The sequence below is a fragment of the Somniosus microcephalus genome, chromosome 1 (genome assembly GCF_052327205.1).
Source record: "Somniosus microcephalus isolate GS21.2 chromosome 1, FLI_Smic_1.0, whole genome shotgun sequence".
NCBI classification, from domain to species: domain Eukaryota; kingdom Metazoa; phylum Chordata; class Chondrichthyes; order Squaliformes; family Somniosidae; genus Somniosus; species Somniosus microcephalus.
The window spans coordinates 401,260,633-401,283,099 of NC_140987.1; the positions used below are offsets into that span (position 1 = coordinate 401,260,633).

Sequence of the window (22,467 nt, forward strand, 5' to 3'; positions counted from 1 at the left end):
TAAAGAACAATTTAAAAAATCTTAAAGTCCAATGATCCAACTTGAAGCTCTTTCTTAAACCCCTTCCTGTTACGTCCGTGTAATAATAAGAAAAGGACTGCAGAGAACGGTACAACAGGTGTTTACTCAACGTGGTTCAAACTGCAAATGAAACAACAGATTACTACTCAGCGTTATATACAGGTGTGGTGTGGAGATGCCGGAGTTGGACTGGGGTGGACAAATGTAAGAAGTCACACAACACCAGGTTATAGTCCAACAGCTTTATTTGAAATCACAAGCTTTCGGAGCGCTGCTCCTTCTTCAGGTGAAGTGGAGAATTGCATAAAGACACAGCTGATATACTCAGAGAATCATGTCAGATGTTTACAGGTAACCTTTCCAACTGCCATTTATCACACCTCGGCAGAGAGATAATCACAGCAGTCAAAGGTGTGAATGGTGTCCAAACAGGTCAGTCAGGGAAACATTACATCAAAGAACAATGAGGTGGGGTCACAAGGGGTCAAATAGTGCAGATGCTGGGGTCTGTATGAAAAACAAAAAAACAGACAAAAAACATTTTTTTTGGCTGGAAATCACAGCGGGTCCGGCCGCATCTGTGTAGAGAGAACAAGCCAATGTCGACTCGAGTCTGGATGACCCTGCATCAGGTGGGGTTACCTGTAGCGTGACATGAACCCAAGATCTCGGTTGAGGCCGTCCTCATGGGTGCGGAACTTGGCTATCAGTTTCTGCTCGACGATTTTGCGTTGTCGTGTGTCTTGAAGGCCACCTTGGAGAATGCTTACCCGAAGATCGGAGGCTGAATGTCCTTGACTGCTGAAGTGTTCCCCGACTGGGAGGGAACACTCCTGCCTGGTGATTGTTGCGCGGTGTCCGTTCATCCGTTGTCGCAGTGTCTGCATGGTCTCGCCGATGTACCATGCTCCGGGGCATCCTTTCCTGCAACGTATGAGGTAGACAACGTTGGCCGAGTCACATGAGTATGTACCATGTACCTGGTGGGTGGTGTCCTCACGTGTGATGATGGTATCTGTGTTGATGATCTGGCATGTCTTGCAGAGGTTGCTGTGGCAGGGTTGTGTGGTGTCGTGGTCGCTGTTCTCCTGAAAGCTGGGTAATTTGCTGCGAACGATGGTCTGTTTGAGGTTAGGTGGCTGTTTGAAGGCGAGTAGTGGAGGCGTGGGGATGGCCTTAGCGAGGTGTTCGTCGTCATCGATGACATGTTGAAGGCTCCCAGTCGGGGAACACTTCAGCAGTCAAGGTCATTCAGCCTCCGATCTTCGGGTAAGCATTCTCCAAGGCGGCCTTCGAGACACACGACAACACAAAATCGTCGAGCAGAAACTGATAGCCAAGTTCCGCACCCATGAGGACGGCCTCAACCGAGATCTTGGGTTCATGTCACGCTACATGTAACCCCACCTGATGCAGGGTCATCCAGACTCGAGTCGACATTGGCTTGTTCTCTCTACACAGATGCGGCCGGACCTGCTGTGATTTCCAGCCAAAAAAAAATGTTTTTTGTCTGTTTTTTTGTTTTTCATACAGACCCCAGCATCTGCAATATTTGACCCCTTGTGACCCCACCTCATTGTTCTTTGATGTAATGTTTCCCTGACTGACCTGTTTGGACACCATTCACACCTTTGACTGCTGTGATTATCTCTCTGCCGAGGTGTGATAAATGGCAGTTGGAAAGGTTACCTGTAAACATCTGACATGATTCTCTGAGTATATCAGCTGTGTCTTTATGCAATTCTCCACTTCACCTGAAGAAGGAGCAGCGCTCCGAAAGCTTGTGATTTCAAATAAAGCTGTTGGACTATAACCTGGTGTTGTGTGACTTCTTACATTTGTCCACCCCAGTCCAACTCCGGCATCTCCACACCATGGCTACTATCGACACCACAAACTGCCGGCTCAAAGTGGAGAGGATCTCCAAGAAGATCGCGCATATCGACACAGACATCAAGTTTCTACAGAGATGCAAGAAAGCAGACTAGATCCCAAAAGGACTACAGATCACTAACCCTCTCAAGTCGACCTACAACACAGACTACGCTGAGAGACTCTGCCGTCGTACCTCTCGCACACTCCTCAACCATCTCGTACACCAGCTCTATAGCAGACGCCGCAACCTCGAAACCGAGATGGAGTCCATGTTCTCAGCCTGTGCTCAGGACGCAGCAGACCAGCTACGAGACACCGCCAAACAAACAAGGCAACGGAACTACGCTACCTACATGCACACCAAGAACAGGAAGCTTGAGAAACTTGGCATCACCAGCAGCAGCAACCAAGCCTCCCCCGGTACCACGGTTGAAACCACAGGGAAATCCATCGTCAACCTGTCCGACCACACCCTTCAACCAGACGAAATTGAAGTACTCAGCCGAGGGCTCAATTTCTGCCCCACCACTAAAATGGACCCCATCGGTCTCACAGCAGACACAGAGGAATTCATCAGGAGAATGAGGCTCCGGGAATTCTTCCACAAATCCCAAGATGTCAGCAGCGAACCCAATGAGGCAATCAATGATCCGGAACAGCAGACAGAGGGATCCGCAGTGCAGCAACCGAAGAAGAAAGAGTCAAATTGGACCCCTCCGGAGGGTCGCTGCCCTAAGCTTGACATGTATGCTCAAGCTGTCAGGAGATGCATCAACGCCAGATTCATCAGCCGCACTCACAAGACAGTCCAGAATGTCACCCGAGCACAACGCAACGCCATCCACGCTCTCAAGACCAACCGCAACATCGTCATCAAACCAGCAAACAAAGGAGGTGCCATCGTCATACAGAACAGAACGGACTATTGCAAAGAAGTATACCGACAACTGGACGACCAGGAACACTACAGACAGTTACCCGCAGATCCGACCAAAGAACACACCCGCCAACTCAACAGACTGATCAAAACCTTCGATCCAGACCTTCAAAGCATCCTACATGCTCTCATCCCACGTACTCCCCGCGTGGGAGACTTCTACTGCCTCCCAAAGATACACAAAGCCAACACACCTGGACGTCCTATCGCATCAGGCAACGGAACCCTGTGTGAGAAGCTCTCTGGATATGTCGAGGGCATCCTGAAACCCATCGTACAGGGAACCCCCAGCTTCTGTCGCGACACTACAGACTTCTTACAGAAGCTCAGCACCCACGGACCAGTTGAACCAGGAACACTCCTCGCCACGATGGACGTCTCGGCACTCTACACCAGTATCCCCCACGATGACGGCATCGCTGCGACAGCCTCAGTACTCAACACCAACAACAGCCAATCTCCAGACGCCATCCTACAACTCATCCGCTTCATCCTTGACCACAATGTCTTCACCTTCGACAACCAGTTCTTTACCCAAACACACGGAATAGCCATGGGGACCAAATTCGCACCCCAATACGCAAACATCTTCATGCACAAGTTCGAGCAAGACTTCTTCGCTGCACAGGATCTCCAACCAACGCTATACACCAGATACATCGACGACATTTTCTTCCTATGGACCCACGGCGAAGAATCACTGAAAAGACTACACGATAACATCAACAAGTTCCATCCCACCATCAAACTCACCATGGACTACTCCTCAGAATCAGTCTCATTCCTGGACACACGAATCTCCATCAAAGACGGACACCTCAGCACTTCACTCTACCGCAAGCCCACAGACAACCTCACGATGCTTCACTTCTCCAGCTTCCACCCTAACCACGTTAAAGAAGCCATCCCCTATGGACAAGCCCTGCGAATACACAGGATCTGCTCAGACGAGGAGGAACGCGATGGACACCTACAGACACTGAAAGACGCCCTTGTAAGAACGGGATATGACGCTCGACTCGTCGATCAACAGTTCCGACGGGCCACAGCGAAAAATCGCATAGACCTCCTCAGAAGACAAACACGGGACACAACCAACAGAGTACCCTTCGTCGTCCAGTACTTCCCCGGAGCGGAGAAACTACGCCATGTTCTTCGCAGCCTTCAACATGTCATCGATGACGACGAACACCTCGCTAAGGCCATCCCCACGCCTCCACTACTCGCTTTCAAACAGCCGCCTAACCTCAAACAGACCATCGTTCGCAGCAAATTACCCAGCTTTCAGGAGAACAGCGACCACGACACCACACAACCCTGCCACAGCAACCTCTGCAAGACATGCCAGATCATCAACACAGATACCATCATCACACGTGAGGACACCACCCACCAGGTACATGGTACATACTCATGTGACTCGGCCAACGTTGTCTACCTCATACGTTGCAGGAAAGGATGCCCCGGAGCATGGTACATCGGCGAGACCATGCAGACACTGCGACAACGGATGAACGGACACCGCGCAACAATCACCAGGCAGGAGTGTTCCCTCCCAGTCGGGGAACACTTCAGCAGTCAAGGACATTCAGCCTCCGATCTTCGGGTAAGCATTCTCCAAGGTGGCCTTCGAGACACACGACAACGCAAAATCGTCGAGCAGAAACTGATAGCCAAGTTCCGCACCCATGAGGACGGCCTCAACCGAGATCTTGGGTTCATGTCACGCTACATGTAACCCCACCTGATGCAGGGTCATCCAGACTTGAGTCGACATTGGCTTGTTCTCTCTACACAGATGCGGCCGGACCTGCTGTGATTTCCAGCCAAAAAAAATGTTTTTTGTCTGTTTTTTTGTTTTTCATACAGACCCCAGCATCTGCAATATTTGACCCCTTGTGACCCCACCTCATTGTTTTTTGATGTAATGTTTCCCTGACTGACCTGTTTGGACACCATTCACACCTTTGACTGCTGTGATTATCTCTCTGCCGAGGTGTGATAAATGGCAGTTGGTAAGGTTACCTGTAAACATCTGACATGATTCTCTGACTATATCAGCTGTGTCTTTATGCAATTCTCCACTTCACCTGAAGAAGGAGCAGCGCTCCGAAAGCTTGTGATTTCAAATAAAGCTGTTGGACTATAACCTGGTGTTGTGTGACTTCTTACATATACAGGTGTGGTCACTGCCGGTACTACAGTATACATGAGCTGTAGAAAGTAGTTCCCCCCTTAAAGGTACACACATTACAATTCCTCCCCTTTTAGATTAACAGTATCATAACACTCATTTAACAATTAAATATCAAACTAATTACAATTAACACTTTTAACATGCAACATTAGCTGAAAATAGTCTATTATAAATTCAGTCTTTGGTGAGGCTTCCTGAACCTTTCTGGATAGCACCTTTCCCGAGTGTTTTGCTCTTGGTGTGGAGGCGATTCTGGCCCCCTGTCGTCGGTTGCTTCATCAGCTTCCGATGCTACTGTTTCTGGGGTAGATGCTACCTGTACGTCGGGTTCATCACCAGGTACGTATGGGCGAGGCATGGGGTTGACTCGTTCCTGTGACTCTAGGATCTGGTCAGCATGGTGTCTCACGATGCTCTCCCCAACGTCCACTGTGTACATTAGTGGCCCCTGCCGTGTGCATATCGTTCCTGGTTGCCATTTCTCTGTTCGGTAGTCGCGGGCCAAGACTGGTTGCCCTACATTGAAGCTCCTTATCGGCTTCTCATTGATGTGTTGGAATTGCTTACTCTCAACATCTCTTCGTACATTTGGTCTGAGCAAATCCAGACGAGATCTCAACCTTCAGTTAAAGAACATCATGGCCGGGGTCTGGTTGGTGACTGCATGTGTCGCATTTCTGTAGGCTAACAGGAAATTGTCCACCTTATGCTGCAGTGGAATGTCGTCATCGCACATGGCCTTTACTGCTTTTTTAAAGGTTTGTACGAACCTCTCAGCTAATCCATTTGTGGCTGGATGATACAGGGCGGATGTGTAATGCCTTACCCCATTACTTTTCATAAATCTTTGAAACTCTTTGGACACAAACTGTGGTCCGTTATCAGAGCAAATCTGCTCTGGCAAGCCGTTCCTGGCAAAAATGGTCCGTAGGACTGCAATAGTTTTCTCCGTGGTGGTGGAGGACATTTTGATCACCTCAGGCCATTTCGAGTGCGCATCCACGGCTATTAAAAACATTGAGTCCATGAATGGACCAGCAAAATCAATATGCACCCGTTGCCATGGAGATGAGAGCCACTCCCATGGGTGTAGAGGGGCATGTGGTGGTGCATTTTGGACCTTCTGGCATCCTGAGCAGCTCTTTGTCAGGTCCTCGGTTTGCTGATCGATCCCCGGCCACCACACATAAGCCCTAGCAAGGCTTTTCATTTTCACCCCTCCCAGATGACCTTCGTGAAGCTCATTGAGCACTCTCTCCCTTAACTTGGGTGGAATTACCACTCGGGATCCACACATCAAGGTCCCCTGGCATACTGACAGCTGTTCTCTTCTGGATGAGAATGCTGGCAACAGTGAGTCGCCATGTGCTGGCCATCCCTTCACCGTCAAATCATATACCCGAGACAGTGTCGGGTCATTTCGGGTCTCCTTCTCTATACCAGCGTTAGTTACTGGCAAGCATTCAATTATAGTCGAATGAAATATTTCGACAGGATCCACTGCTGGTGCTTCCTCCGCAGTAGGCAGTGGCAGGCGTGATAGCCCATCAGCGTTTCCATGCTGTTTCGTGCCCTTATACTCGATTTCATATTGGTGCGCCCCTAGAAAAAGGGACCATCTTCGTAGCCGTTGCGCAGTCATCACCGGAACGCCCTTCTTTGGATTAAAGATGGAGACAAGTGGTTGGTGGTCAGTCAGCAAGGTGAACTTCTGCCCGTGCAGATAGTGATTGAACTTTTTCACTCCCCACACTAGGCTGAGGGCCTCCCTGTCAATCTGGGCGTAGTTACGCTCGGCTGAGGTTAGTGACTGAGATGCAAAGGCGACTGGCCTCTCCGAGCCGTCCGGGAATTTGTGCGACAGCACCGCTCCAATGCCATAGGGTGATGCATCACACGCCAACCGAATTGGTAGTGCTGGGTTGAAATGAGCCAACACCTCTTTTGATGTGATCAATGCTTTGCTCTTCTGGAAAGCTCGTTTACATTCGTCACTCCACTTCCATGGTACCCCCGTTTGCAGTAAGGTGTTCAGTGGGTGTAGTACGGTAGACAAATTCGGCAAGAACTTATGGTAGTAGTTCACCAGCCCGAGGAACGACCTCAGTTGTGACACATTTTCCGGTGCTGGAGCCTTGACTACTACCTCAATCTTTTCAGGGGACTTATGTAACCCCTCTTTATCAATAACGTGGCCACAGTATGAGATCTGCTTCTGGAAAAACTCGCATTTGTGGCGATTAGCTCGGAGCCCATATTCCTTCAATCTAGTGAGCACCTGCTCCAGGTTGGCGAGGTGATCACTGTCATTTTCGCCCGTGACCAGGATGTCGTCCAAATTACACTGGGTCCCTGGAATCCCTTGCAGGATTTGTTCCATTGCCCTTTGCCAAATAGCCAGAGCTGATGCTACCCCGAACACCAGCCGGTTGTATTGGTAGAGACCTTTATGAGTGTTGATCGTGAGGTACTGTTTCGAGGCTTCTTCTACCTCCATTTGCAGGTACGCCTGGGCCAGATCAATCTTAGTGAAGCGTTTCCTTCCAGATAGCGAGGCGAAAATATCTTCAATCCGCGGAAGCGGATATTGTACAGTGTGAAGGACTGGGTTCACTGTCACCTTAAAGTCCCCACAGATGCGAACCTTCTTTGGTTCCCCAGGCGTATTACTCAATGACCTCTTCATTACAGGAACGATGGGTAGCCCACTCGCTCCAGTCCACTTTGGACAGTACTCCTGAACGTTCCAAACCTTCGAGCTCTGCTTCGACGGCTGGGCGGATCGCATAAGGTACCGGTCTGGCCTTAAAAAACTTTGGGCTTGCCTTTTCCTCTATTTTGATCGTCGCTGTTATGCCTTTTAGTGTTCCGAGTCCCTGCTGGAACACTTCTTGTGCGTCAGTTAGCATTTTTGACAGTCGTCCAGGTGTGACGTCGTCATCCTTTTTGGCATCTACAGTCAGTGCTGGTATGGAATACCAATCTAGCTGTATCTTCCGGATCCATTCACGTCCTAGTAGTGGTGGTCCTCCATCTGGCAATACATATAGGTCAATTTTTGGTGTTTCCTTGCCGTTATATATAATGTTCACCCTTATTTTTCCTTTGGGGTAGACCTTTTGCCCCGTGTACATCTTCAAGACAATCTTTGTATCTCTCAAGGGTATATGTGAGAATAGCCGCTTGTAGTCCCTTCGGTTTATGACTGTTAGGGCTGATCCTGTGTCCAATTCCATTTTCACTTGGACTCCTGCTATCTTGAGCGTGACCCAGATAGTTTGGTGATCCTATGTTTTGATCACATTATGTAGTTTCAGACAACCCAGCTCCTTGCTTCCGGAGTCTGTATCACTCTTCTGTTCGTCTGAACTACTCTCCGTCACCTTATGTACCTTCTTGTACTTCTCCTGTGGAGATTTCTTGCTGCTGGTTTTCTTTCCCGACCTGCAGACTCTTGCTATGTGTCCTACTTTTCTACACTGTCTGCACACTTTGTCCTTGAACCAGCAATCATTATGGTCGTGTGTTGTTCTGCCGCAGCGATAGCACTTCACTACTCCGTATGACATTTCATTTGTGCCATATTCTTGCGGTCTCCGTTGTATCTCTGCAGCGCCCCGTGCTGCTGCTTCGTGTGATACTGCAATGCTGAAAGCCTTGTCCAGCGTAAGATCCTTTTCTGATAGAAGCCGTTTCTGGGTTCCTTCACTTTGAAGCCCACACACAAACTTGTCCCTTAAAGTATCTGCTAGTCCCGTTCCAAACTGGCAGTGTTTCGATAGCTTGCGCAGTTCCGTTAAATGCTCAGCATTACTTTCATCTTTATGCTGGTTCCTTTTGTGAAACTTAAATCTTTCTGCTATCAGCAGCGGTGTGGGTTTAAGTGGTCCTGTAGGATTGACACTATGTTTTCAAAATCCTTTTCTACTGGCTTCTCTGGGGTTACTAGGTTTCGTAGTAAGCCATACATTTTTGCACCCATTGAATTCAACAATACCAGCGCTTTCTTGCCATCTGGCACTTCATTCGCCTTGCAGTATAGTTCTATGCGTTCGACATATGTCGTCCAATCTTCGACTTCATTGTCGAACGCTGTGATATTGCCACTCTTCGGCATTATTGGGTGTGGTTAGACTGGCTTAAAATGGCGTCTCCCGCGCTTTCCTTTCTTCCCGCTGCGGCTTAAAATGGCGTCGCCCACGCTTTCCTTTCTTCCCCACTGCGGCTTAAAATGGCGTCTCCCGTGCTGCTGCCAACGCCGCTCTCGGCGATCCTCGTGGCAAATGGTGACGCCCTGTGGGTTTCGTGCGCTGCTGCCAATGCCGCTCTCTGCGGTCCTCATGGCAATGGCAGCGCCTTGCGTTTTCCTGCGCGCCTCTCTCCCCCGTTGACGCTGCTCGGCCCTTGACCACCGGCTGCGCTCTGCTCTCTCTCGCCTCTCTCCCCCGTTGACGCCGCTCTGTCCAGAACACCGGCTGTGCCCTGTGCGCTCTGCCCTCTCTCTCTCCCCCGTCGACGCTGCTCGGCCTTTTTCTGTGCCGCTCGGTCGGGCTCTAGCCCGTCGCTGTCCGGGAAGGGTCTGCGCAGTACCTGTTGCCAGCCCGTTTCGCTGGACCACCGTGACTGGAAAGCCAAGCCTGGCTCTCGACAGCCTCCCCTGCGATGCTCAAATCTCCGCTGGATGACTGGGCGGTTGCCCGTGGTCGATGCCCGTGCTTCTGGACTCGACCTTCTTCCACTGTTCTCCAGGAGCGAATCCCTGGGAGGTGATGCAGAGTTGCAGGTAGGTTCGAACTTGCTCGTTGCCACTGTTACGTCCGTGTAATAATAAGAAAAGGACTGCAGAGAACGGTACAACAGGTGTTTACTCAACGTTGTTGAAACTGCAACTGAAACAACAGATTACTACTCAGCGTTATATACAGGTGTGGTCACTGCCGGTACTACAGTATACATGAGCTGTAGAAAGTAGTTCCCCCCTTAAAGGTACATACATTACACTTCGTGTTGGACTCGCACTAAAACTACATTCCACCAGTCAGTGTAACTCCTCCCAAACTAACTCAACTTTCCTCAGTGCACACTTATTACGTATTCATGGTGGACTCCCAGTGTTATTAACATCCCCCATGGGCCGGCAAAAAATAGCGAAAGGAAGGCGGCTGCCACTCTTTCGCCAGCTGGTGGCGGGTCCCGTGGCATCCTCCATTTTTCCAGGCCCAGTAGCACTGGGTCCTAAGCTCGCCATGTAAACCCAGCATGCAGCAGACTCACAGAGACACTGTCAGTACCTCTTAAAGGGATACACACATCTTTCAGGTAAGTTTGCATTTAAGCTTTTGCACTGTTTTTTTTTTGATTTACTGAAGTAGTGGCTTGCTGCAATAAATGTTAAAAGTTTTTTTTAAGTGTGTAGGGAATGATGCTGGAAGCTTGCAAGGCCTCAGATGGTAAAGGAAGGCCTCTGAGAAGACAGAAAATTCTATAAATACTCAGCAGGTCAGGTAACATCCATGGAGAGAGAAACAGAGTTCATGGGCAGGATTTTCATTGGGCTGTGGAGGCGGGATTGGAGGCATGTAGGGGGTTAAAATCTCGAAATTGGGGGGTACGAACCCATCCTGCCCCCATGCCAGTTTCAAAGGAGGCGGATACCCGACCTGTGCTGGGACCCGCCTCCCCGAGGCGGGAAGGGGATTAGTGCCAATTAACTGCCTGTTAACAGGTAGTTAACAGGCAGTTTTTAGCCTAATCCCTATTTTTATTGCTGAAATGTGGGATTCCCGAGGGCTCCAAACCACACCAAGTTAGCGAGGCGGACCGTCGGGCTGAAGGGCTTGGAGGGTTCGAGATGTCCGGTGTTCAGGTGAGTGATGGGTGCATGAGTGCAGAGGTAAGTGTGTTTGGACTGTGTAAAGTGTTTAAAGAAGCTTAATTACCTTTACTTACAGCCTTCTTTCCTTCAGGTCTCGGGAGTCCCTCATCTCACCGGCACAGAAAGCAGAATGGCCGCGAGCTGCCAAAAGTTGCAGCATTGAGCTTTCTGTTCTGGAGAGATCTCTAAATCAGCCTGAGAGGAAGGAATTAACTTGGAGTACAGATTGTCAGTGTTTGACAGCTTCAAAGAGCTGTCAAACGCTGATATTTCATCTGTCAAAAGCTCTTGACAGATGAAATGTCAATCTGTGACGTCACCTGTTGCCAGGTGGCCCTTGTTGTGTATGTACCTTTAAGAGAAGAACTGATTCTATACTGCAGTACCGGCAGTGACCACCCCTGTATATAAAGCCATAGCAGGCTTCTGTATGTCAGTCTTGAGTTCCCCTCTGTTCAGTAAATACCGGTTTTATTGTTCTCCTGCAGTCCGAGTATTATTGATCCTCGGACACTACACTGGCGACGGGCAGGTTCGAACTCACCTGCAGTACTGCATCACCTCACGGGGATCTTGTCCCTGAAGAGAAGCTTCTTGGAGGTCGAAGTCAGAACGGCGGGCGTCGACCGCGGGCAACCGCCCAGGGATCCATCGGAGAGTTGCAGGGGAGGCTGTGGAGAGCTGGGCCTGGCTCCCCAGTCGAGGTGTTCCAGCAAGTCGTGCTGGTAGCAGGTAGTGCGCTGACCCTTCCGGACTGCGGCGGGCTCGGGTTCGATCGAGCGGCTCTGCAAAGGGGCCGTGCAGCGTCGTCGGGAGGAAGAGAGAGAGAGAGGGTGGCGTGCACAGGGCACGGTCGGTGCTCAAGAACCGGGCAGCATGGAGAGGATAGGACGAGGGGAAGGAAAAGTGATACGCGCTGAAGCCGCGGGTCGCCGCCATTACCCTGTAGAACGCTAGGAGCAGCGTGGCAGCAAGGGGAAGAAGGAAAAGCGCGGGAGGCGCCATTTTATTCCATTGGGGAAGGAAAAGCGCGGGAGGCGCCATTTTATTCCATTGGGGAAGAAGAAAAAGCGCGGGAGGCGCCATTTTAAATCACTCAAGATGCCGAAGAGTGGCAGTATCACTGCTTTCGACAACGAGGTAGAAGACTGGACTACGTATGTGGAAAGAATTGAAGTGTACTGCGAGGCAAATGAGGTGGCCGATGGAAAGAAGGTGTCGGTATTACTAAATTTGATGGGCGCGAGAACGTACGGCCTATTGCGGAATTTAATTACCCCAGCTAAACCAATGGAGAAAAGTTTTGAAGAAATTGTTAATATCTTACAGGAACATCTAAACCCTACACTGCTGCTGATAGCAGAAAGATTCAAGTTCCATAAAAGAAACCAGCACAAAGATGAGAGCAATGCTGACTATCTTACGGAACTACGCAAGTTATCGAAGCACTGCCAGTTCGGAGCAGGACTGGCAGACACCTTACGGGATAAGTTTGTCTGCGGGCTCCAGAGTGAAGGAACCCAAAAACGACTACTTTCGGAAAAGGACCTGACGCTATAACAGGCTTTCAGCGTGGCAGTATCCTACGAAGCAGCAGCACGGGGAGCTGTGGAAATACAACAGAAACCACAAGAATACAGCGCTAACGAAATGGCGTATGGAGCAGAAAAGTGCTATCGCTGCGGCAGAACAACCCATGATCAGAAGGACTGCTGGTTTAAGGACAAAGTATGCAGGCAATGCGGGAAAATGGGACATATAGCAAGAGTCTGCAGGTCGGGAAAGAAAACCAACACTACAAGAACTACTAAGGAAAAGTACAAGAAAGTAAAAAAAATGACAGACAGTAGTTCGGAAGATCAGGAGAGTGATAATGACTCCGGGAGCAGGAGACTAAGTTGTCTAAAGTTACACAACGTGATCGCAAAGGAGGATCACTGAACCATTTGGGTCACCCTCATGATAGCAGGGTCCCAAGTAAAGATGGAATTGGATACAGGATCAGCCCTAACTGTCATGAATCGACGAGACTATGAGCGGCTATTCCCACACATACCCTTGAAGGACACGTCCATTGTATTGAAGACATACATGGGGCAAAAAAGTCTACCCCAGAGGAAAAATAAGGGTGCCAGTTGAATACAACGGCAAGGAAACACAGAAACTGTATCTATATATAGTACCAGATGGAGGACCACCATTATTGGGACGTGAATGGATCCGAAAAATACAATTGGATTGGCATTCCATTCAGGCGCTAACTGTGACCGATAAAAAGGATGATGACGTCACACCTGGACGACTGTCAAAGATTCTAACTGACGCGAAAGAGGTGTTCCAACAAGGACTTGGGACTCTAAAAGGAGTAACGGCAACGATAAAAATCGAAGATAACGCAAACCCAAAATTTTTTAAGGCCAGACCGCTACCTTACGCAATCCGCCCAGCCGTTGAAGCAGAGCTGGAGAGTCTGAAGCGTTCGGGTGTGCTGTCCAAGGTGGACTGGAGCGAGTGGGCAACACCCATCGTTCCTGTAATGAAGAAATCATTGAGCAGCATGCCTGGGGAACCGAAGAAGGTTCGCATCTGTGGGGACTTCAAGGTAACTGTGAACCCAGTCCTGCACACAGTACAATATCCACTTCCACGGATAGAAGATATTTTCGTCTCACTATCTGGAGGGAAATGCTTTACAAAGATTGATCTGGCCCAAGCGTATCTACAAATGGAGCTGGAAGAAGCATCTAGGAAATACCTCACGATAAACACTCACAAAGTCCTTTACCAGTACAATCGACTGGTATTTGGGGTAGCATCAGCCCTGGCTATTTGGCAGAGGGCGATGGAACAAGTCCTGCAAGGGATCCCGGGGACCCAGTGTTATTTGGATGACATCCTGGTTACGGGCGAAAATGACAGTGAACACCTTGCCAACCTGGAGCAGGTGCTCACGAGATTACAGGAATATGGGCTACGAGCCAACGGTCCCAAATGCGAGTTCTTCAGGAGACAAATCTCGTATTGTGGCCACATGATTGATGAGGAAGGGTTGCATAAGTCGCCGGACAAGATTGAGGCTGTAGTCAAGGCTCCAGCACCGGAAAATGTGTCGCAACTGAGGTCGTTCCTCGGGTTGGTGAACTACTACCATAAGTTCTTGCCGAATTTATCTACAATTCTGCACCCACTGAACGCCCTGCTGCAAACTGGAGTAACATGGAAATGGAGTGATGAGTGTAAGTGTGCCTTTCAGAAATGTAAATGCCTAATCACTTCAAAAGAAGTATTGGCCCACTACAATCCAACACTACCGATTCGGTTAGCATGTGATGCGTCTCCCTATGGCATCGGAGCGGTGCTGTCACACAAATTCCTTGACGGTTCAGAGAGGCCAATAGCCTTTGCGTCGCGCTCGTTAACCTCAGCCGAGCGTAACTACGCCCAGATTTACAGGGAGGCCCTCAGCCTGGTGTGGGGGGTGAAGAAGTTCAATCACTATCTGCACGGGCAGAAATTCACCCTACTGACTGATCATCAGCCCCTGGTCTCCATTTTTAACCCAAAGAAGGGCGTTCCAGTGATGACGGCGCAACGGCTGCAAAGATGGTCACTTTTTCTAGGGGCACATCAGTACGGCATAGAGTACAAGGGTACGAAACAGCATGGAAACGCTGATGGGCTGTCGCGCCTACCGTTGCCTACGGTAGAGGAAGCACCTGCAGTGGACCCTGTGGAGATAGTCCATGCAACCATAGTCGAATGTCTACCTGTTACAAACTCAAGTATAGAGAAGGAAACCCGAAATGACCCGACACTCTCTCGGGTCTATGATTTGACGGTGAAGAGATAGCCAGCACATGGCGACTCACTGTTGCCAGCATTCTCGCCAAGGAGAGAACAGCTGTCAGTGTGCCGGGGGACCTTGATGTGTGGATCCCGAGTGGTAATTCCACCCAAGTTGAGAGATAGAGTGCTCAATGAGCTTCATGAGGGTCATCTGGGAGGGGTAAAAATGAAGAGCCTAGCCAGGGCGTTTGTGTGGTGGCCGGGAATCGATAAAGAAATCGAGGATATGACCAAGAGATGCACAGGATGCCAGAAGGTCCAAAACGCTCCACCACAGGCCCCGCTACATCCATGGGAGTGGCCCTCATCTCCATGGCAACGGGTACACATTGATTTTGCTGGTCCATTTATGGACTCAATGTTCCTAATCGCTGTGGACGCCCATTCGAAATGGCCAGAGGTCATCAAAATGTCCTCCACCACCACGGAGAAAACTATTGCAGTCCTACGGACCATCTTCGCCAGGAATGGCTTGCCAGAACAGATTTGCTCCGACAATGGGCCACAGTTTGTGTCAGAGGATTTCCGGAGGTTTCTGAGGAATAATGGGGTGAAGCATTACACATCTGCCCCACATCATCCAGCCACAAATGGATTGGTTGAGAGGTTTGTTCAGGCCTTTAAAAAGGCAATAAAGGCAATGCATAATGACGACACACCACTACAACACAAGGTGGATAATTTCTGTTTGCTTACCGGAATGCGACACATGCAGTCACCAACCAAGCTCCAGCCATAATGTTCTTCAACTGAAGGCTAAGATGTCGCCTGGATTTGCTCAAACCAAACATAAGACGAGATGTTGAGGATAAGCAATTCCAGCACATAAATGAGAAGCCAACCAGGATCTTCAAGATAGGGCAACCAGTCTTGGCCCACGACTACTGAACAGAAAAATGGCAGCCAGGAACAATATGCACACAGCAGGGACCACTAATGTACACAGTGGACGTTGGAGAGAGCATCGTGAGACGCCATGCTGACCAGATTCTAGAGTCACAGGAACAAGCCAAACCCATACCACGAGCAGGGGCACCTGGTAATGAACCCGAAGTACAGATTGCGTCTACCTCAGAAGCAGTGGTATTGGAAGCTGACGAACCAACCAATGACAATGGATCAGAATCAACTCCGCTGCAAGAACAGGATACTCGAGAAAGGCGCTATCCAGTCAGGATCAGGAAGCCTCCTCAAAGACTGAACTTATAAATGATTATTTCAGTTGATGTATATAGTACAGAGAAAATTGTAATTGTAATTAGTTATTATTTAGTTGTTAAATGAATGTTATGTACTGTTTATCTAAAAGGGGAGGAATTGTTGTGTATGTACGTTTAAGAGAACTGATTCTATACTGCAGTACCGGCAATGACCACCCCTGTATATAAAGCCATAGCAGGCTTCTGTACGTCAGTCTTGAGTTCCCCTTTGTTCAGTAAATACCTGTTTTATTGTTCTCCTGCAGTCCGAGTATTATTGATACCTGGACACTACAGCCCTTAATTGGCCTGCTGAGCCCGCTGGGCGGGCTCAACAAGGTCAATCAAGTGAAAATCGCGTGGGTTGGCCACAACTCGATGGAGGCGGGACTACAACTCCGAAAGTTGTAGTCCCACCTCCTACATGCCTCCAGTATCAAAATCCAGCCCCATGTCTCAGTTCAAAATGCTGGCTGACCTGCTGAGTATTTCCAGCATTTTATGCTGTCATTTCAGATTTACAGCATCTGCTCGCAGAGGGAAGAGGAAGATGCAGAAAAGGAAGAAACAGAAGAGGAAGACGCCGAAGAGGAGGAAACAGAAGAGGAGGAAGCAACCCAGACAGCCCCTTTCTGGCCAGGATATCCGGGATGGAATCATCCCCCTGCGGTACCAGTGATCACAACCCCAATTCCTCTTTCAACATGTGTCCCACACCTCACCTTCTCTCTGTTACTGACCATCACAGCGTCCTCTAGGCCACAATGCTGAAATAAAGGTCACCACAAAGCAAACCTTCCAATCCAACTTTATACATCTATCCATCCAATATGACATCAAGCTATCAACTCATCACCCTTATGCATTCCCTTAGTGACTGTCTTGTGTGTGCCTTTGCCTATCCTACTGACATCACACAGTGCTACCCCAGTGGCTGCAGCATGGCTGGTGGAAGGCTGCTGACTTTCAGTGGGGACATTGCAAATGTCCTTGCTGGTCGACCTTGAGGAGCTGGTGGCTGGGAGTGTCAAATCAAGTGACGGTATTTCTTCTTCTTCTTCACTCTCCTCTCCCTCTTCTTGGCCAACCACTGGCTGGGCAGGCTGCATTTCTTGGGTGTGTGAAATGAGGAAGGCACATGGGTGGAGTTGTGGTGACGGGGGTGGTGGGGAGGGGAGGGGAGGGGTGGGAAAGCAAGAGGTGCATGGCAGAAGGAGGATAACGTATGAGGATACTGGCACCTTTTATCCTTTCAGCCCCGCCGCTGGCCAAGGGCTCAGCCATGCCCCTGCCAAGAATGGCCAGCACCGTCTCCTACAAGGGGTGAGGTGAGACTAGGAATGGGAAATGTGCCTCATGATTGGTACAGATTGTTGGTAGGTGAGTGATTGGCGGGGGAGGGGGGAGTCATGTATTGAGCAGTGTGTGAGGTTAGTGGAGCAGTTGGTAGGAGACGGCTTTTGAAGATGCTTTCACTGACCTTGACCAGTAGTCTGAGGTCATGGAGAGTCTTTGGACAATGGAGCCAAGTGGTGAGGGCGACACTGCTGGCAGTGACAGCCTCGGTGATGTGGTCCCACATCGTTCTTTCTGGAGAGCCTCCTGGCCCCTGTGGATAGAGAGCCGCTCTTGTGGTGTTGACCCTCTGCACAAAGCTGGAGTGCTGTGTGCAAGACCCTGGGTGCCCCTTTCCTGGCTTGCTGAACCATTTGCGTTAGTGCTGAAGCACTTTTCCCATTTTCTGAGGTTCGGAAGGGAATTCAGCTTTAAGAGTTGAAGACTCCCATTTGGGACTTTTTAATGTTAATTTTTTTTTAAGGCAGTAAGTGCTGAAAACGGCATTTTTTCACTTCATTTTTATCTTTATTAGTTCAGAAGGCATTGCCCTTTTTGTTTCCCACAATGCCTAGCGAACTCTCTTGCCTCACTTCCAGAGGCTCCTGGAAGCTGGAATACTGCTCCTGGACGGGAAATTCGACTCCCATGCCTGCACTAACGCCACCAGGAGGGCGTTACACAGTAAGTTAGCACTGGGCTAAAAATCTTTTGCCCCCAGCGCAAATATTTCTCCGGTAGCGCTTCGTCCATTTTCAGCGCCCCAGTAAAGCAGGAATACACCTCTTAAAAAGAGGTGGCATTAACTGCTGCCAGATTGGCCTGCAATCCTGCTGGAAAGTGGAGAATCTCATCAATGAGCCACAAGGTTGCCTCCAGGTTTTCCAATGCCTCCCTGGTGGTCTGAGTGGAAAAGGTGAGGGCAAGGAGGGACGTTCTGTTTCCCATAAGTGGGAAGAAAATTGGCAAGACCTACATACTGTACTCCAGACCAGAAGAGAGGTAGCAGAGATGGTCAGTTCCAGAAGCATCAACCTGAATTCAATAGAGGAAACACTCTAATAACCTGAGAAGAGCAGCAAGGGTGAGTATGGCTCTCTATTTGTACATTTCTATCAATAACAACTGGCAACAGGCCTTAACACTGACCCCACCCCCCCCCATCCCCTAGCATCCGATCAATTCTCACTCCTGCAACACATCCATCACCACCAATCAAGGGCACACTTTACCACCTCTCATTCTCATGCCAAACACACATTCACCTCTTGCTTGTTGCCTTCACAGCAGCCACTAATAGCATTCTGATAGCAATTTCAGAACCAGGAATTGCTCTCGTAACTCGTTCCTCAGTTCACATTCCAGTCACTTGCTTTCCATTCAACACATCCACATCCTGCTTCTTCCCTCTCTCAGCATATACAATACATGCACAAGCCCTATGCGTGTGGACTATCCTTCTTAGTAGCCACTAGTTAACTCACCTTGTCTTCTGCAGGACAAAACAGTACACAAACACAAAGGAGAGGAATAAGACTGAGGAAGGGCCACCCAACATCATGACCCTCACTCAGATGGAGCATGAAGCTCTGGAAATCAGCGACCCTTCCAAAGCGATGCACATTGATGGCAAGGCTTGACTAAGCAGGGTCTTTGCCTATTACTTGTACCCTTTCATGCACCTAAAAAAAAAATCGCACAGCCAGCTTGACAACATCAAGCTGCATTGTGGTCATCTGCTACTGTCCAGGCTGTCAGTGCCAGGCTAACTCTTCTTGTCCCTTTTCTCTTTCCTCTAGGTTCTTCTCAGCAGCAAAACCCTGAAGAAGACACCTTGGAGGAGAACAATCCTCCTGACGATGCATCATCATGCGTTCCATCCTTCCCAAGCACCAGCACAGAGATTGGCAGTCCAGGTGGGTTAGACAGTGAGTTAGAAGGGTCTGCACTTGGGGACGCATCCAGCACAAGTGAGCAAGAGCTGGTAGTGGCGGTAAGAAGATCCCAGGAGATGGCTCACTGGAGAGCAAGGTCATCTCCCAGCTCTGCTGAACACGGCAGAGGTGTTGACTTAAGGGGCTCAGCCTTCAAAAAGAAACTGCTTGTGTCATATAGGCAAATAAAACAAAAGTAACTCTATGTGTATCTCAGTGTAAAATAATAACCACAGCCCCGCCCATTGCCATGGACTGCGTTCTATGTCACAACTTTTCTCATTTTCTTCCATTGCTCGGGTCTTGGCAGTACTGGAGCAAGTACTCCATCAGCAGATGTTAATATAAGCTCAGCAGTGAGTGTCTCTAATTTCTGATTTTGTAAGAGTGGAGCACCTGCCCAGTTTTCTGATGCTTATTTAATCACTGCATCACTTAACTCACTGTCAACAGACAAATGTTATCCTTATACAAAAGTGTCTACTTTGAAAAGACTGCTTGACATTCTGCCAGTGAAGATCATACATGGCTGAACTAAGTCAGTATGATGGTCTGAAACAAATTTATGCTCCCAAATTCACAAGTAATCATGAATTCAAAATAAAATCAAAGTATATCCTTCCTGCTTAGTAGAAACCAAAAATGTACTTTCTCATTTCCATTCAGCAAAAACTGATTTAATTGTGTTTCCCTAGTTCCTCCAGTTGTGTGGGAATGAATGGCAAGGCAGAGTACAACCCATGAGAGGTTTTCATGAACAAATCCATAATAATGCTCTCATTATTTTCTGAAATTCGAGGTGGAAATGCCTTACAAAATCACAATGCTCTCTGGATGGGTATTAAAAGATGATGTTAGAAGAACAATTTCATAGCAGGCCAAATTACTCTTTTGTGAAGTCATAATTGAGGTGCTGCCTGATACAATATTGCTCTACTCACGTTTTCCTGCTGTGTCTTCCGAAAGGGAACAATGCCAAACAAATGTAAGTGAAGGTGAGAGGTCACAACAATTCCACGCTTGTTCCAGAAGAGGCTTGTTTTCCCGGACATACTGTTGGCTAGTAATTTCGGTCAATAAAAACTCATGATGATTTGCTTAGAAATAAAGCTTGTTAGGTGCAGCATGTACACAGGCAGTGAAAGATAAACACTGTACAGTACTGAAATAGTAAGACAAGTGATTGGGGGAGGAATGCAAAGGGAGTTACTATGGGGTAGCTGTTGGGTCCTTTCCCCAACATGTTATGTCACGACATGTCACCCACCATCTTCGACTCGAAAGGAGAGAGAGAAAACCAGAAGATGAGTTAGGGAGAGAAGCAAAAGAGGAGAGATAAAAGAAAGAAAGAACCTGCATTTATATAACAGTTTAATACCTCAGGACATCCCAAATTGCTTCACAACCAATGAAGTACTTTTGAAATGTAGTCACAGTTGTAATGTAGATGGAGTGAGATGCTGCAACATGGAGACAACAAAGACAGGTAAGGGGAAAGCCATATTCTCTGACTTACAATTTGCAACACCACAGGAGATCTAATAATATATATATTCCGGCCCCATGGATGGGAATTTAGTAGTAGTAATTATATATATATTTTCTACAGTTGCTTTTCTTACCATTTCAGTACTGTACAATGTTTATCTTTCGCTATCTGTGTACGTGGTGCAACTACAAGTTTTATTTATGAGAAAACCAACGTTATTTTTTATCACCTTTTTTCCTCTCACCTTCATCTTTCTTTGCTCCCTCCCCATCTCTCCAACAGATGTCAGTCAGTCTGAACTGCATCCAGAATTTCACATTCTCTGAACCTTGATGCTTAGTTTATTAAATGGGCCCACTGCAATGTACGTGTGGCATACATTTTCTCTTGCTGACTGCTGTCATTTTGCAGAGTAGTGATCCAGTGAAGTACAGGAATTGCATCAGAGGCGAGAATGTTAAAAGGTTTCTCGTTTTGCATTGAACAAAAATTTAACTTTGGACAATCTGTTTACTTCAACAGTAGCCACAACTATCAGCAAAGTCTGGTACCAGCCTGCTGGTTAGAAATAAAAACAACACTTTCATTGTATTTTCAAAGCCCATATTACTTATTTCCATGAGAGACGTACTATGTACAATGAGTTCATTTATTACAGTGTAATACTCCTGTGAAATCGGAGCTCTGTCATCTGGCACCACCTTGTGGACAAAAGATGTGACAGCACATTTTGAAAAAGGGACTGAGAAGCACTCAGCCTAAGTGCTCAAGTACAATGTAGATATTCAGGGAAATACAATATAAAACAACTCCAAATACTGATTCTGTGAAGTACACTAACCCCAAGGTTTACCTGCTGAGAGTATTTACTGTTAAGGTATGAGTCAGTGAGTCAATTATAAATCAGTTTCAAGGGGGTGAATTTTAACTTGACTCACCTGCCGTTAACTGGGGCCGGGGCGGGGTGCAGTTTCCGGCCTCTAAATGGGGTTGGTAGCCTTACTGCCCCGTTAACCCTGTTGATGCGGCCAGTGTCATTTTGAAAGGGGCCTACCACTGCGTGCCCGAAGTGCCATCTGTTTCAGGTGGTAGGCCCATTTCAATATGCAAATCGGGGTCCTAAGACTCCAATTGCTGTATTAGGTTGGAAATTGTTAGAAGTGCACCATTCATGTTCCGATCATTTCTGCAGGCGATAGTGCCAAAGAGGCCCGGCCTGGGCAAGTTTTATATCATTTTTGTGGGGCTAAGAGGAGTAGGAGTGCTCCTTTTGAGCACAACAAAAATAATCTGGGCCACTACCGCCCGGGGGAACCCCGGCCCCCCACTTGCCTTGTTGACGACCGAGGTGGCCTGATATTGGGCAACCTTAATTCGAGCTACATCAAGCTGCCCGTTTGGCACCCTGCATAAATGAGGCTGGTGCCTCTTCACTGTGGGTATGGACTGCACCGGCTGATCGCCCCAAAAAACAAAATCAACCCCAAGGAATGGGAGTTACAATGAATGATACACATTCCTTTTGGGACCTGGGATCAACTGTTAGAATGAGTATCTTCTCTCTTGTCTGCTATAGGGGTTCAACATGAAATCAGCTGTGCCAGTCTCAACTACATCCATAAAGGGGAGGTTGTCAAAACAAAATTGCTGATGCCATCACAGAAAAGGGTATACTTTCCTCCTTTTATAAAGGAAAGATTTGCATTTATATAGCGCCTTTCATGATCACCGGGCGTCTCAAAGCGCTTTACAGCCAATG

At 48.3% G+C, this 22,467-nt stretch overlaps 1 protein-coding gene across 4 annotated transcripts in view; it reads right to left on the reverse strand.

Moving 5' to 3' along the window:
* The window catches only part of dlg3 (discs, large homolog 3 (Drosophila)), a 774,284-nt gene that overhangs the window by 675,955 nt on the left and 75,862 nt on the right, over nt 1-22,467 (reverse strand). The window lies entirely within an intron of this gene.